Genomic DNA, 12,507 nt, shown 5'->3' on the forward strand with positions numbered 1-12,507 from the left:
GTACTCCCCATGCTTTGGAACTACATCCCTGATTACATTATATGGAGCCCCTCACTAACACTCCAGGGACACCTCACAGAGTGGATGGGGAACAGTGGGTACACCCCAGGGATCCCGCAATTGGCTCTGCTCCACAGAGGGACAGTTAGTTAATCAATGAGGTGGCAACAGCTGACACATTTTGGCTAGGCATATGATTGGCCTCGGGCAGTTAGCCAAGTACCTACCTATGTACATATGAACCTATACATACAGTATCAGCACATGCTGATAGCTTAATTTACTGTTCAGGTGTTGACTTACCTTGTGCTATTAGCGGTTGTGTGTGCAATAGTTGAGGGTTGCCTCTGTAGGATGCACACATTAGACGACCTATACATGACAATTTACAGGTGGTCTTGTGTGTGTGCCATCCATGTTTACTGTGTGTGCAGGTGGAGAAGGGTGTCAGTCCATAGGTGCTTACACTGTCAGTGTGTGTGCTATACAATTCCCTGTTTGCCAAGGCATAGGCATACTGGGCACGCCTCCATCTGCCTACTGGGGCTGGCTCAGGGTGTTCATGGTCTGAGTACCTCTGTGCCTGTGGGGCCCTTGGCAACGGCGGTGGGTTGTGAGGGCCTCCACCATTCTGTCCCTGCTGCAGCTGTTTCCGCAGGATCATATTGTGTAACATGGCACATACTATGAAGATATGAACACACGTACATGGAGAGTACTGCAAGGCTCCACCAGATATGTCCAAGCAATGAAACCATGATTTCAGCATCCCAAACACATGCTCTATGTTGATTCTGGTTTGTACATGGGCCTCATTATGGCATTCTTGCATGGGTGTGTGTGCATTTGTGATGGGAGTCATCATCCACAGTTCCAGTGCATAGCCAGCATTTCTCCACCACGTGGCCATATGGGATGTCCCCCCCTGGCAAATACCTGATACAGCTGTGAGGCATGCCAGATGTGGGAGTCGTGATAGCTTCCAGGGCTGCCAGCACACACATCCATGATAATACCCTGGGCATTGCGCACAACCTGGCAGTTGATGAAGGGGTATCCCTTGCTGTTTATGTAGCGCCTACCCTGCTCACCAGGTGGTGACTTGATGTGCATGTGCGTGCAGTCTATTGCACCCAGTACCTCCAGGTATTCTACCACACGGTGGAAGAGACGCATATTGCTGGCCAACTCCTCCTACATTCGGGGAAAGTATATGTGTTCATTGGCATGTGGTAACATGGCATCCAGGAACTGGTGGAGTACCCTGGATGCTGATGTCTGTGAGACCCCCAGGATATCCCCAGTTGGCCTTTGAAAGTTACCTGTGGCTAGTATTCTCAAGCTTACACATACCTTTGTGTCCACTGGGATGGGTTCCCCTCTGTTATTTCTCACTCTGAGGCATGGCCGGCACAGCTCAACAAGTTGCTTTATGGTATCCCTGTCCACCCTGTAATGCTCTACTATCTCCAGATCATTTAGCCCCTGGTAGGTTACCCTTGGTCTGAACACTCTTCTCCTCTGGTGACTGAGGTGTTTGTCAGCATCATCCTCCACACCACGTTCAGTCTCCAACACATGCTGATGAATCAAAGCTATGGCAGCCCCTAACATGTACATTTTAAAAGTTCCCCGTCTGTTTACACCGATAGTGCAGAGCGTTTGGGAATACACAAGTGTGTGTGAGGTGCTTTCACACTTTATACTATTGTGCTATGGATGATGCTGATGTCATTGGGTGTGTATGTGCAATTCCAACTGCAGGGTATCTTAATTATGGGTTTTACAGTGAGTACTGCAATTGTAGGGCCTTTGGTGTTGAATTATGCTTGCCTGCCATGATTTATCTGTTGCCCTTTATTTCAATTTTCAACCTGAATCCCCTCCCATTGACAGGCATGCATACAGCTGCTGGCTTTCTTGTTTTGTACTTTCCCTACCCAGGAATGTGTTGCGAAATGTGTTATGTTGCTGATCTACTGCAATTTTGCTTTGTTCTGCTTTGACAGTTCTGTTTTCTTTGCAGTATGGCACCTCCCCTTTCCCGTTCTTCAGGTAGCTGCTAGAAGCCTTATTAGCTGTTGTCAATGGCCCACTGTGGGTTCCTAGGTGTTAATTACTCATTTGTACTCCTGTTTCCATGCTGCAGCATTTCCTTATCTTTTTCCCATATCCTTCCTGTTTTCGCTCTGGTGCACGCCACACACAACCGTTTACCAGGTTTACAGCGTGTTTTCAACCACATTCACATGCACATTCGGTTACCTTGTGTGCTCTCAGCTAAGCAAAGCTATGGCTACTTCAACACACCCCTATCCTGCAGCTTTGCTTAGCAACAGGCAAACCAAGTTAGCAATACTCCAATGTGTTTACAGCAATGGTGATACACCCCTCTCTTGATGTCATTTTTATCTCAAGGGCTCACCTCAGTGTTATAACGCTACTCTGTTTTGTGCATTGTTATACCAGCGGGAAATCTGCAATTCAGTATTACTTCTCTCATTTGCATGGCATTGCCTACTAATTCCTAGCTACTGCGCATAACACTGTCACTACCCCTTAGCAACCCTTGTGCCATGAGTATGGTGTAGCATGCCTGCCATTGACTATTATGGGGCAATCGTGATATGTGTTTCATTGCAGTTTTATTTTATATTTTTGTATATTCCTTGCGATCCCCTTTGCGCACCGATGCCCTGCGCTTTAACTTCCCGTTAGTGTGGGCATAATATCAAATGTTCTTTTTCATATTTTGTGCATGTTGTTTTATGCCAATGGCCATATATTTAGCCTTTGGCATATATTAACAGTATAATATGTGAGTTTGGTCCGCTGTCATGGCTCTGATTTTATGTTTGAAAAATGTAAACCTTTTTTTCGGTTTACATTTCTGCATGCTTACACTACGCCTGCACCGCTTCCTGAATTGCTATATACCTTCACTTGCATGCTACACTGCTGCACATGGGGTGATTTGCATACAGGCACTGGGAGCTGTGTGGGTGTAAATACGCAGGTAGTTCACGTGGAAACAGCTCGTACCTGAATCGCTCAGCGGCCATATTTGGTGTTAGATCACCGAAGCTACGCCTGCACCTGGCGCAAGCTTCATGAATCCTGGGGACTGAAAACTCAAAATCCTGAAAACACATAGGATACCAACACTTACTATATTCCAGCACAAGTACATACAGAAAGAAATAAAACACAAACTATATTACTGTTCTACAAGTATAAGCAGGGGGCAAGCCCCCGGCATCCTCACACCCCCTTCTACTTAAATATATCAACCCCAAGATTGCAATTAGTGTAGTGAAGTGCAATCTTGGAGTTGATATATTTAAGTAGCAGGTTGTGTGGGGGTGCAGTGCAATCTCAGAGTTGATTTATTTAAGTAGCAGGGGGTGTGGGGGTGCAAGGGGGCTTGCCCCCCCTGTATATAGTTGAAGGGTAATATGTTTCTGTAAGTACTTATACTGGAATATAGTAAGTGTTGGTATCCCGTGTGTTTTCAGGATTTTGAGTTTTCAGTATTTTACATTTTCAGGATTTTGAACTTTCAGGATTTTGGTCTCAGGATTTTGGTCTTCAGGATTTTGGGCTTTCAGGATTCTGTAGTGCTCCTGTGTGTGTGTGTGTGTGTGTGTGTGTGCGTGTGTGTGTGTGTGTGTGTGTGTGCGTGTGTGTGTGTGTGCGTGTGTGTGTGTGTGTGTGTGTGTGTGTGTGTGCGTGTGTGTGTGTGTATGTGTGTGTTATCCAGGCAATCCAGTTTTGTTTCAAGTAATGAGGGATGAAATATTTAAGCAACAACCGATGATGTGGTGTGGTATATTGAAGATTTTCTCATGGTTGGTATGGTTTGATCACAAGGGCAAAGCCCAAGTAATTAAATAAAGGCAACCATGGGTAATTTTCAATATACCACAACCATGGAGTTGGTTATTGCTATTATACAATAACATTATTTAAGAAAAAAAGTACTTACTTTTCTTAAATGATGCCTTTGTATAATGGCGCCGTACTGTCCTTCCGTGGCTGGTGGTATCTTGCTGCCTTGTTTTGAGGTACTGCGCATGCATATGGGACTTGCATTCCCATGCATGCCCAGTACATCAATGCTTTGAAAAGGGAGCAAGAGAGGAAAGAAAGTCTCTGTTGCTCCGTTTTTGTTTGGTTTACTTTTTTTTTAATTTAAAAAAAAAAAATGTTTGGGCTACTTTAGGGGTAGGAGAGAGACAGCATGGAGGAAATGCAAAGAAAATCAGGTATGCGTCTTTAGTTTTAAATAATGTACCTGATTTTCTTTCTATTTCCTCCATGCTGCCTCTCTGGTATGTCCGGAGTCCGGACTTTACATTTTTTTTAATTTTTATTGAAAAAAAAAATAAAAGTTATAGAATCTACAAACGGAAAGAAGTCCGTGTGACTGGGCCTTTTTCTATTGTTATATTCTGGTATTTATAATGGGCATGCTGATTGGGCTGTCCAATCAGTGTGCACATTTTGGAATATTAATGGACAGTCATTGTATAAGTAAATTATACAATGACTGGCCATTAATATTTTAAAATGAGCACACTGATTGTCTAGCCCAACCAGCATGCCCATTGTAAATCTGAGAATATACTAACTGAAAAAAGTCCGGTCACCCAGACTATTTTCTGTTGGTATATTCTGTAAGTTTTATTTTTTAAAAAAATAAAAATAAAATCTATGTATTCTGGACTCCGGACATATGAGAGAGGCAGCATGGAGAAAATACTAGGGAAATCAGGTAAGTTATTTAAAACTAAAGACATGTACATGATTTCCCTTGTATTTATTCCATGCTGTCTCTCTCCTACCACTAAACTGCCCTAAAATTTATTTTAATTAAAAAAAAAAAAAAATGGAGCAATGGAGATCTTCTTTTCTCCATTGCTTACTTTCCCGAGCACTGATGTGCTGGGTATGTGTAGAAATGCAAGTCCCAAACGCATGTGCAGTACATCAGATAAGGCTCAAGAAAATGTCCAGCAGTGGAAGGACAGCACGGTGCCATTATATAAAGACATTATTTAAGAAAAGTAAGTATTTTTTTTTTCTTAAATAATGTCATTATGTAATAGCAATAACCGATGTCTGAGTGTGGGTAATGTTGGATTTACCCATAGTTGTCTTTGTTTGATCACTTGGGCTTCACCCTCATGACTAAACCACACCAGCTGTGGGTAAATCCAGCATTACCCACACCCAGATGCGGATTATTGTTTAAGTAAGTATTAGTCAGAATATAACCAATTAACCAATTACAGAGCTCAATCCAGTTCCCTTATTTGCTTCTTTATTCTGCCTCTGTTTTTTTTTTTTTTTTTTTTGCTTAGGTCATTTTCACAAACTTTCTTGCCTATAATTTCTTGCCTGGGTGGCGCAGTGGTGCAGCGGTTAATGCTGTCGCCTCACAGCAAGAGGTTCTCTGGTTTGATTCTCAGCCGGGGTGCCTTCTGTGTGGAGTTTGCATGTTCTCCCTGTGTTCTTGTGGGTTTCCTCTGGGTACTCCGGTTTCCTCCCACATTCTAAAGATGTGTGTCTGGAGCATTTCTCCCTGGGCCTCCTCTGAAAACAGGATCTGTGGAACCTAGTCAGACTTTCCCGGTCAACAAATGTTAAATAAATAAATAAATGTTACGAATAGTGTGAATTATGACAATTCTGTATCACTCCACGCTAAGAAAAATGTGATTTTAAAAAATCCCTCATGTTGATCTGTGTACAGGATCACCTCCTACTAAAATGGAATGTTGATCTACAGGTGATATTGGGGAGAGTTATCTATTTGTTCTTTACCAGTTCATTGGATCAGCTCATTGCAGTTAGTGTATGCTCTCTACCAACCTTCATTTGTGAGTCATGGATCTATCATGATCTTTGTGAGCAGATAAGTCAGGGATGGAGTACAGCTAGAGGAGGACATACAGTCTTAAAGATAGACTTATTCAGGATGTCTACTGCTGTGCATCCCACAAAGATGTCTCATAAAATAATAACTTTGTCTAATGAGATATCTGCTACACCATCATCATCATCACCCTCTTTTTCCATTTTTTTCTACATGGGGTTTGGGTATTACATTAACTGTCTCCAATTGTCTTAATGCAGTAACACTCTCTTACCATCTTCAAATGCCTAACAGTCACAGGATATCTCACGCAACCCATCCATGCCTGACTGAGCATCCTGTTTTCTCTTGTGCACTTGCTGTATCTGCAAATTCTCTTCATTAAATCATTTTCTGCTTTCCTGCACATATGACCAAACCATCATAATCTGTTCTCCTGGATCATCTCTGCAATTAGTGCTACTTTGGCTTCTGCTATGACATCATTTCTTCACCTGTCCTGCAATGTATATCTTTCTTATCTCGGACACATTATCACAATCATCTGAAGCTTCCAGAAGTGCTCTGCTTTTACTGCCCAGAATCCTGTACCATACAGTAGTACGGGTCACACCACTGTTTTTAACACCTTACTTTTCAGCTTCATTGGCATTTTTCTGTTACACACTATCCCTAACACTTTGTACCAGTTGGCTACAGAAGCTCTGATTCCAACTTTGACCTTCTCATTGAGATTTCTGTTCTCTGCAACTACCCTTTCCAGACACTTGAAGATGCTAGCATTTTCCATTATTTTCCTTTCTGTTTCTATGCTGCAATGACAACTGTGTGTCCATACACAGCTTCATTCCATGTGCTCTCTTAGTTTTGCATTCTATTCTCCTATCAGTTATTTTTTTTTTCAGAGTCTGTTTGTAGTTCAACATAATCTGAATGCAGCAACTTTATTGTTCTATCCCCTTTGACCTGCTTGCTAATGTAGTCCTTCACTAGTATGACCAGTAGTGGGCTCAGAGTCGAACTCTCATGCACACCCTTTTACACCCATCTGTGAGTCCTAACATTGATTGTACTTGTGGTTTTGAATCCTTTTACTTAGCCTGCCCTAATTCTACCAGCAGTTCTGGGATTTTGATCCATCACAGGGCTGCCAAAATTCACTTTCCTGGCACCTTGTCATCCTTCTCACTGCAAAAATCAGGTCAATTTTGCTGCATCATGATCTGAATGCAAACTGATCATCTCCCACCTTACTTTCTAATACTCATCAATTTTGTCTGTCATTCTCCCTCTCCATCACTTTCATGCAATTTGATAGGAGATTGATATATCTCTACTCCTACAGTCCTGAATGTCCCCTTTCCCTTGTAAACTGGCATTAAAATGCTTATTTTTCAGTCATCTAGAATACTTTTTTTCCTCAACAAACTGTGATGAGAACCCCCAGAGCCATGTCTCCCTTACTCACACAGCATTTTGATCATATCTCTTGTGACTTAATCTGAGCCTGCTCTTTCCCTTTTCTCAGTGGTGTACTTGTTTATTCTATGGTGGGTTATTTTTCCTCCTTTATTGTTGTATGTGCTTGGAGGGAAACTGTCTGAATGGACCACAGAACACACAATATGTAATAACATGTACACTGCACAGCACCTGGCAATTGGTGACGTGAAAGCCCTTCAGACTGATATATCAAACATCATGTGTAAGAAGCAGGGCTTTAATGGTGGCATGGGTACAATCAATGGCCTCCAGGGCCTCAAGCAAATGAGCTATGTCATACAATACCCACATAGTGGTTCTATCCTCTGCTGTCCATTGAATCCATATATGTTAATCCATATGTTGTAGCATCTCATCAAGGAACTGCTGTAGGAATCAGTTTTATGTTCAGTCATCGAATGATAAATCCATCGAACTTCTGTTCGTCAAACTTAAAACATCAAATGTTCACTTCAGTGAATGTTCAATTATTGAATATTTTACCAGGGAAAAGAGACAATGGACCAACATTCATGCCAAAACACACACCACAGTATATCAAACCCACCCAGGTGGGGGGGGGGCTATGCATACCACAACCCCCCGATATATACCAACTCTGAGATTGCACTATAGTGGGGAAAGGGCAAATTTTGTAATGCTGTACAACCAACTCTGTTCCCTGTTTGCATAATTTCACTGTTTCTGCATATGCTTTCTAAATTGGTGGTCTAAATTTCTAAACTGAAACCCCGATCCTGGAGATGTGAGTCAAAGATCTTACAACACAAACAAAATGCTGAACAGTATGTACGTACAGGATCATGATACTGAAAAACTGCCTGGTTGCTTTTAAGCTATTTCATCTTCATGTATTTGTTTGTAATGCAAATCCTTTGCATTATGGAGGGTGTGATAGTTCACTTCCGGAATTATGTTATGCACCTAGTTCACTTAATAAAAATCAAACTGTAAAATATAACTATAAAGTAAGTGCTACAAAATAATCAAATAGAAAATAGTAGGTAGTCCACAGCTGAATTAAAAAATGGAACATCCTTTCACCCAATATAGGTTGCATTTTGGGTTTTTCCTGAGACTTCGAGGGATACCACAAAGTTTTTTTTTTTTTGTAATGCAAATCCTTTCATGCAAAATCTCAGCAGCTAAAAGTATTTACCAGACTTTCATAATCAAATAATACAGCTGTTAAATTGTAAACTGCTAACAACTGACCAACAAGGCTATAAAGTATGGAGTTTCAGGGTCATGATACTGAAAGGTGGGCTAGATGCATTTAAACTGTTTGATGTTACCATCCTCACCTGCAATGTAAATCTTTACATGCAGAATCCCAAAAAGCTAGAAATGTTTAACAGAATTTTCATAATTAGATAATACAACTGTAAAAGGAAATATTTTCAAAATGCTATATAAATGTACAAAAACTGGTACATTTCCATTAAACCCCTACCACGCAGTTTTACTGCCAGATCAGCGTGTCTCGCCTTTATTTTACACAGATGTGCATATTGAACAGAGTACATCCCCACCAGTATTATATTTATGTATACTTTGTGTGACCTGATAGTACTGTCTTTTTCGGTTTTACAGCTATTCACTTTTCCTTTAAACCCCTACCACGCACTTTCACTGCCAGATCGGCATGTCTCACCTTTATTTTACACAGATGTGCATATTGAACAGAGTACATGCCCACCAGTATCATATTTAGGTATACCCCGGGATTCATGAAGCTTGCGCCAGGCGCACGCATAGCGTAGGTGTTATAATGCCAAATATGGCTGCCGAGCGATTCAGGTACAATCCAATTCCACTTGCACTACCGGCGTATGCCAGATCTGCGCAGCCCCCGGCGTAGGTATGCAAATCACCCCATGTGGAGTGTTGCACCATGCAAATGAAGGCATATAGCGATTCATGAAGTGGTGCAGGCGTAGCATAAGCCCATGGAAATGTAAACCAAAAAACACGGTTTACATTTTCCCAAACATAACATCGGAGCTATGGAAGAGGGCCAGACCCAGGTATCACAACATGAACATATGCCAATGGCGAAATACACAGCCAATGGCATAAGAAAAGATGCATAACACGTAAATAACAACATTTAATGTCATGTCCACAGTAACGCACAGCAGAACTGCAGGGCATGTGTGCGGAAGCTGTAACATAAAGAAATAATATAAAAATGTCATAAAATCGCAACATAATAGAAAGCAGGTTTACAGCATAACACACAATGGTAGGCATGGAACACCACAACCAAGGTGCAAGGGTTGCTAAGGGCTTGCGATAGTGTTCGGCGCGGTAACTATGAATTAGTAGTCAATGCCATGCAAATGAGGCAGATAATACTGAATCGCAAATGTCCCGCCGGAGGAAGGTTGTACCATACGGCGCAGCGGTATAACACCGAGGAGTGGCTCAGAGGAGATACATGACATCAGCAGAGGGGTGTGCCACTGTAGCACTAAGCACATTGGAGCATTGCAAATCTGGCCTGTCCGTTGCTAAGCAAAGCTGCAGGATAGAGGTGGGAAGGAATCGTTTAGCTGAGAGCACACATGGTGGCCAAAAGCGCATGTGTATGAGGATGAAAAGGTGCCCGAAACCCAGTAATCGGACGCACGCGCCGCAAACAATAGCAGAAACAGGAAGGTCAGGGGAAGAAAAGGAAATGCGGAAGTAGGGTAATTGGAGTACTAATGAGTGATCAACACCAATCAACCCACGAAGGCCAATCGACAGCAGCTGACAAGTCCACTTGCAGAAACCTGCAAAACAGGATAGGGGAGGCATGTGAATGCAAACAAAGGAGGGGAGGTATTGGATTGCAAAGATAGGAGACCTGACACAGCAGAGCAAAGCAAACCGACAGCAGACCGGCAGTAGCACACATAACACAAGATACGCCAGGTCCAGGAAAGCACAAATGAAAGTAGGCTGCAGGATGCACGCCAGAAAATGGTAGGTACAATGCGCAGAAATGTAAAGGGAAGGTCAAGAGGTAATCCACGGCAGGCAAATGTAATTCAACACCAAAGGCACCACAATAGTAGTTCCGGCAGTAAAACACATAACTTAACCTGTAGCTACGAACGTACATACACACCCTATGACATCATCGGTGTTCACAGCACAATAGTATAAAGTGTGTAAGCACCCAACACACACCTGTGTATTCCCAAACACCGCACCATAGGTGTAAACACACGGGGAACTTTTAAAATGTACATGTTGGGAGCTGCCATAGCTGTGATTCATCAGCATGTGTTAGAGACTGACGGTGTTGTGGATGATGATGCCGACAACCACCGCAGGCCTCGGAGGAGAAGGAGAGTGTTCAGACCAAGGGTAACTTACCAGGGGCTACATGACCTGGAGATAGTAGAGCGTTACAGGGTGGACAGGGACATCTTACAGCAAATAGTGGAGCTGTGCCGGCCACGCGTGAGAACCAAAAACAACAGAGGGGAACCCATACCAGTGGACACGAAGGTATGTGTAAGCCTGCGAATACTGGCCACAGGTACCTTTCAAAGGCCAACTGGAGATATAATGGGTATCTCACAGGCATCAGCATCCAGGGTACTACACCAGTTCCTGGATGCCATGTTACCACATGCCAATGAGCAGATATACTTCCCCAGAACTCAGGAGGAGTTGGCCAGCAATATGCGCCACTTCCACCATGTGGCACAATACCCGGAGGTACTGGGTGCGATAGACTGCATGCACATACAAATCAAGTCACCATCCGGTGAGCAGGGTATGCGCTACATAAGCCGCAAGGGATTCCACTCCATCAACTGCCAGGTCGTGTGCAATGCCCAGGTCATTATCATGGATGTGTGTGCTGGCAGCCCTGGAAGCTACCATGACTCCCATATCTGGAATGCTTCACAGCTGTATCAGGTATTTGTCAGGGGGGACATCCCACATGGCCATCTCATGGGGGATGCTGGCTATGCACTGGAGCCTTGGATGATGACTCCCATCAGAAATGCACACACATCCATGCAAGAATGCCATAATGAGGCACACGCACAAACCAGAATCATCATAGAGCGTGTGTTCGGGATGCTGAAATCATGGTTCCGGTGCTTGGATACATCTGGTGGAGCCTTGCAGTACTCTCCAGGCACGTGTGCCCACATCGTCATAGTATGCGCCATGCTACATAATATGATCCTGCGGAAGCAGCTGCAGCAGGGACAAAATGGTGAAGGCCCACATAGCCCACCGCAATTGCCAAGGCCAGTACAGGCAGAGAGGGATTCAGACCATGAACACACTGTGCCAGCCCCAGTAGGCAGACAGAGGCATGCCCAATATGCCTATGCCTTGGCAAAGAGGGAACGTATAGCACATACTCTGACTGTGTAGGCCCCTACAGACTGACACCTCTCCACCTGCACACACAGTAAAATGGATGGCACACAAACATGACCACCTGTAAATTGTAATGTATAGGTGGCCCAATGTGTGACTCCTACATAGGCAGCCCTCAAACATTGTAAACACAACAGCCAGTGGAACACGGAATGCCAACAGCTGAACAGTACATGAGTCTTACAGCATATGGTGGTGCTGTGTGCCTGTCACGTTCCCCGCCAGATATATATATATATATATATATATATATAAATAGATATATATATATATATATATATATATATATATATAGATATATATATATATATGTACACATATGCATATATATAATACAGATAGAAAGGGCAATAGAGGGATATATGGTAATATAGATGGAGTCAGCGATATCTGCAAATAGAATAGATAGTTCAACAACATTCATAACATCTTGGAGGTACAAATAAATAGGATACTGCCAACCATGGAATGTGTAACATACCGACATGCGTAACCACGAGGCTGAAAGACCGATAGAACACAGTACCGGAACCGTACATCCGCGAGTAATAGTATGATGATATGAAGGGACAGTTAGTCACCGATGCCGGTGTCACGGTCCACGTAGGTACTGTGTTCAACTGTGTCTGTGAGTGCCGTAGTCTGTGTAAGTGTGTGTTGAGGGTGCTGTGTGTGTGTCTGTGTGACTGTAATGTGTGTGTGTGTCCGCAACATGTGTATGTTGGTGCCAA

Source organism: Protopterus annectens, chromosome 4.part0, assembly GCF_019279795.1.
Source record: "Protopterus annectens isolate FY-2018-M chromosome 4.part0, PAN1.0, whole genome shotgun sequence".
NCBI lineage: Eukaryota > Metazoa > Chordata > Ceratodontiformes > Protopteridae > Protopterus > Protopterus annectens.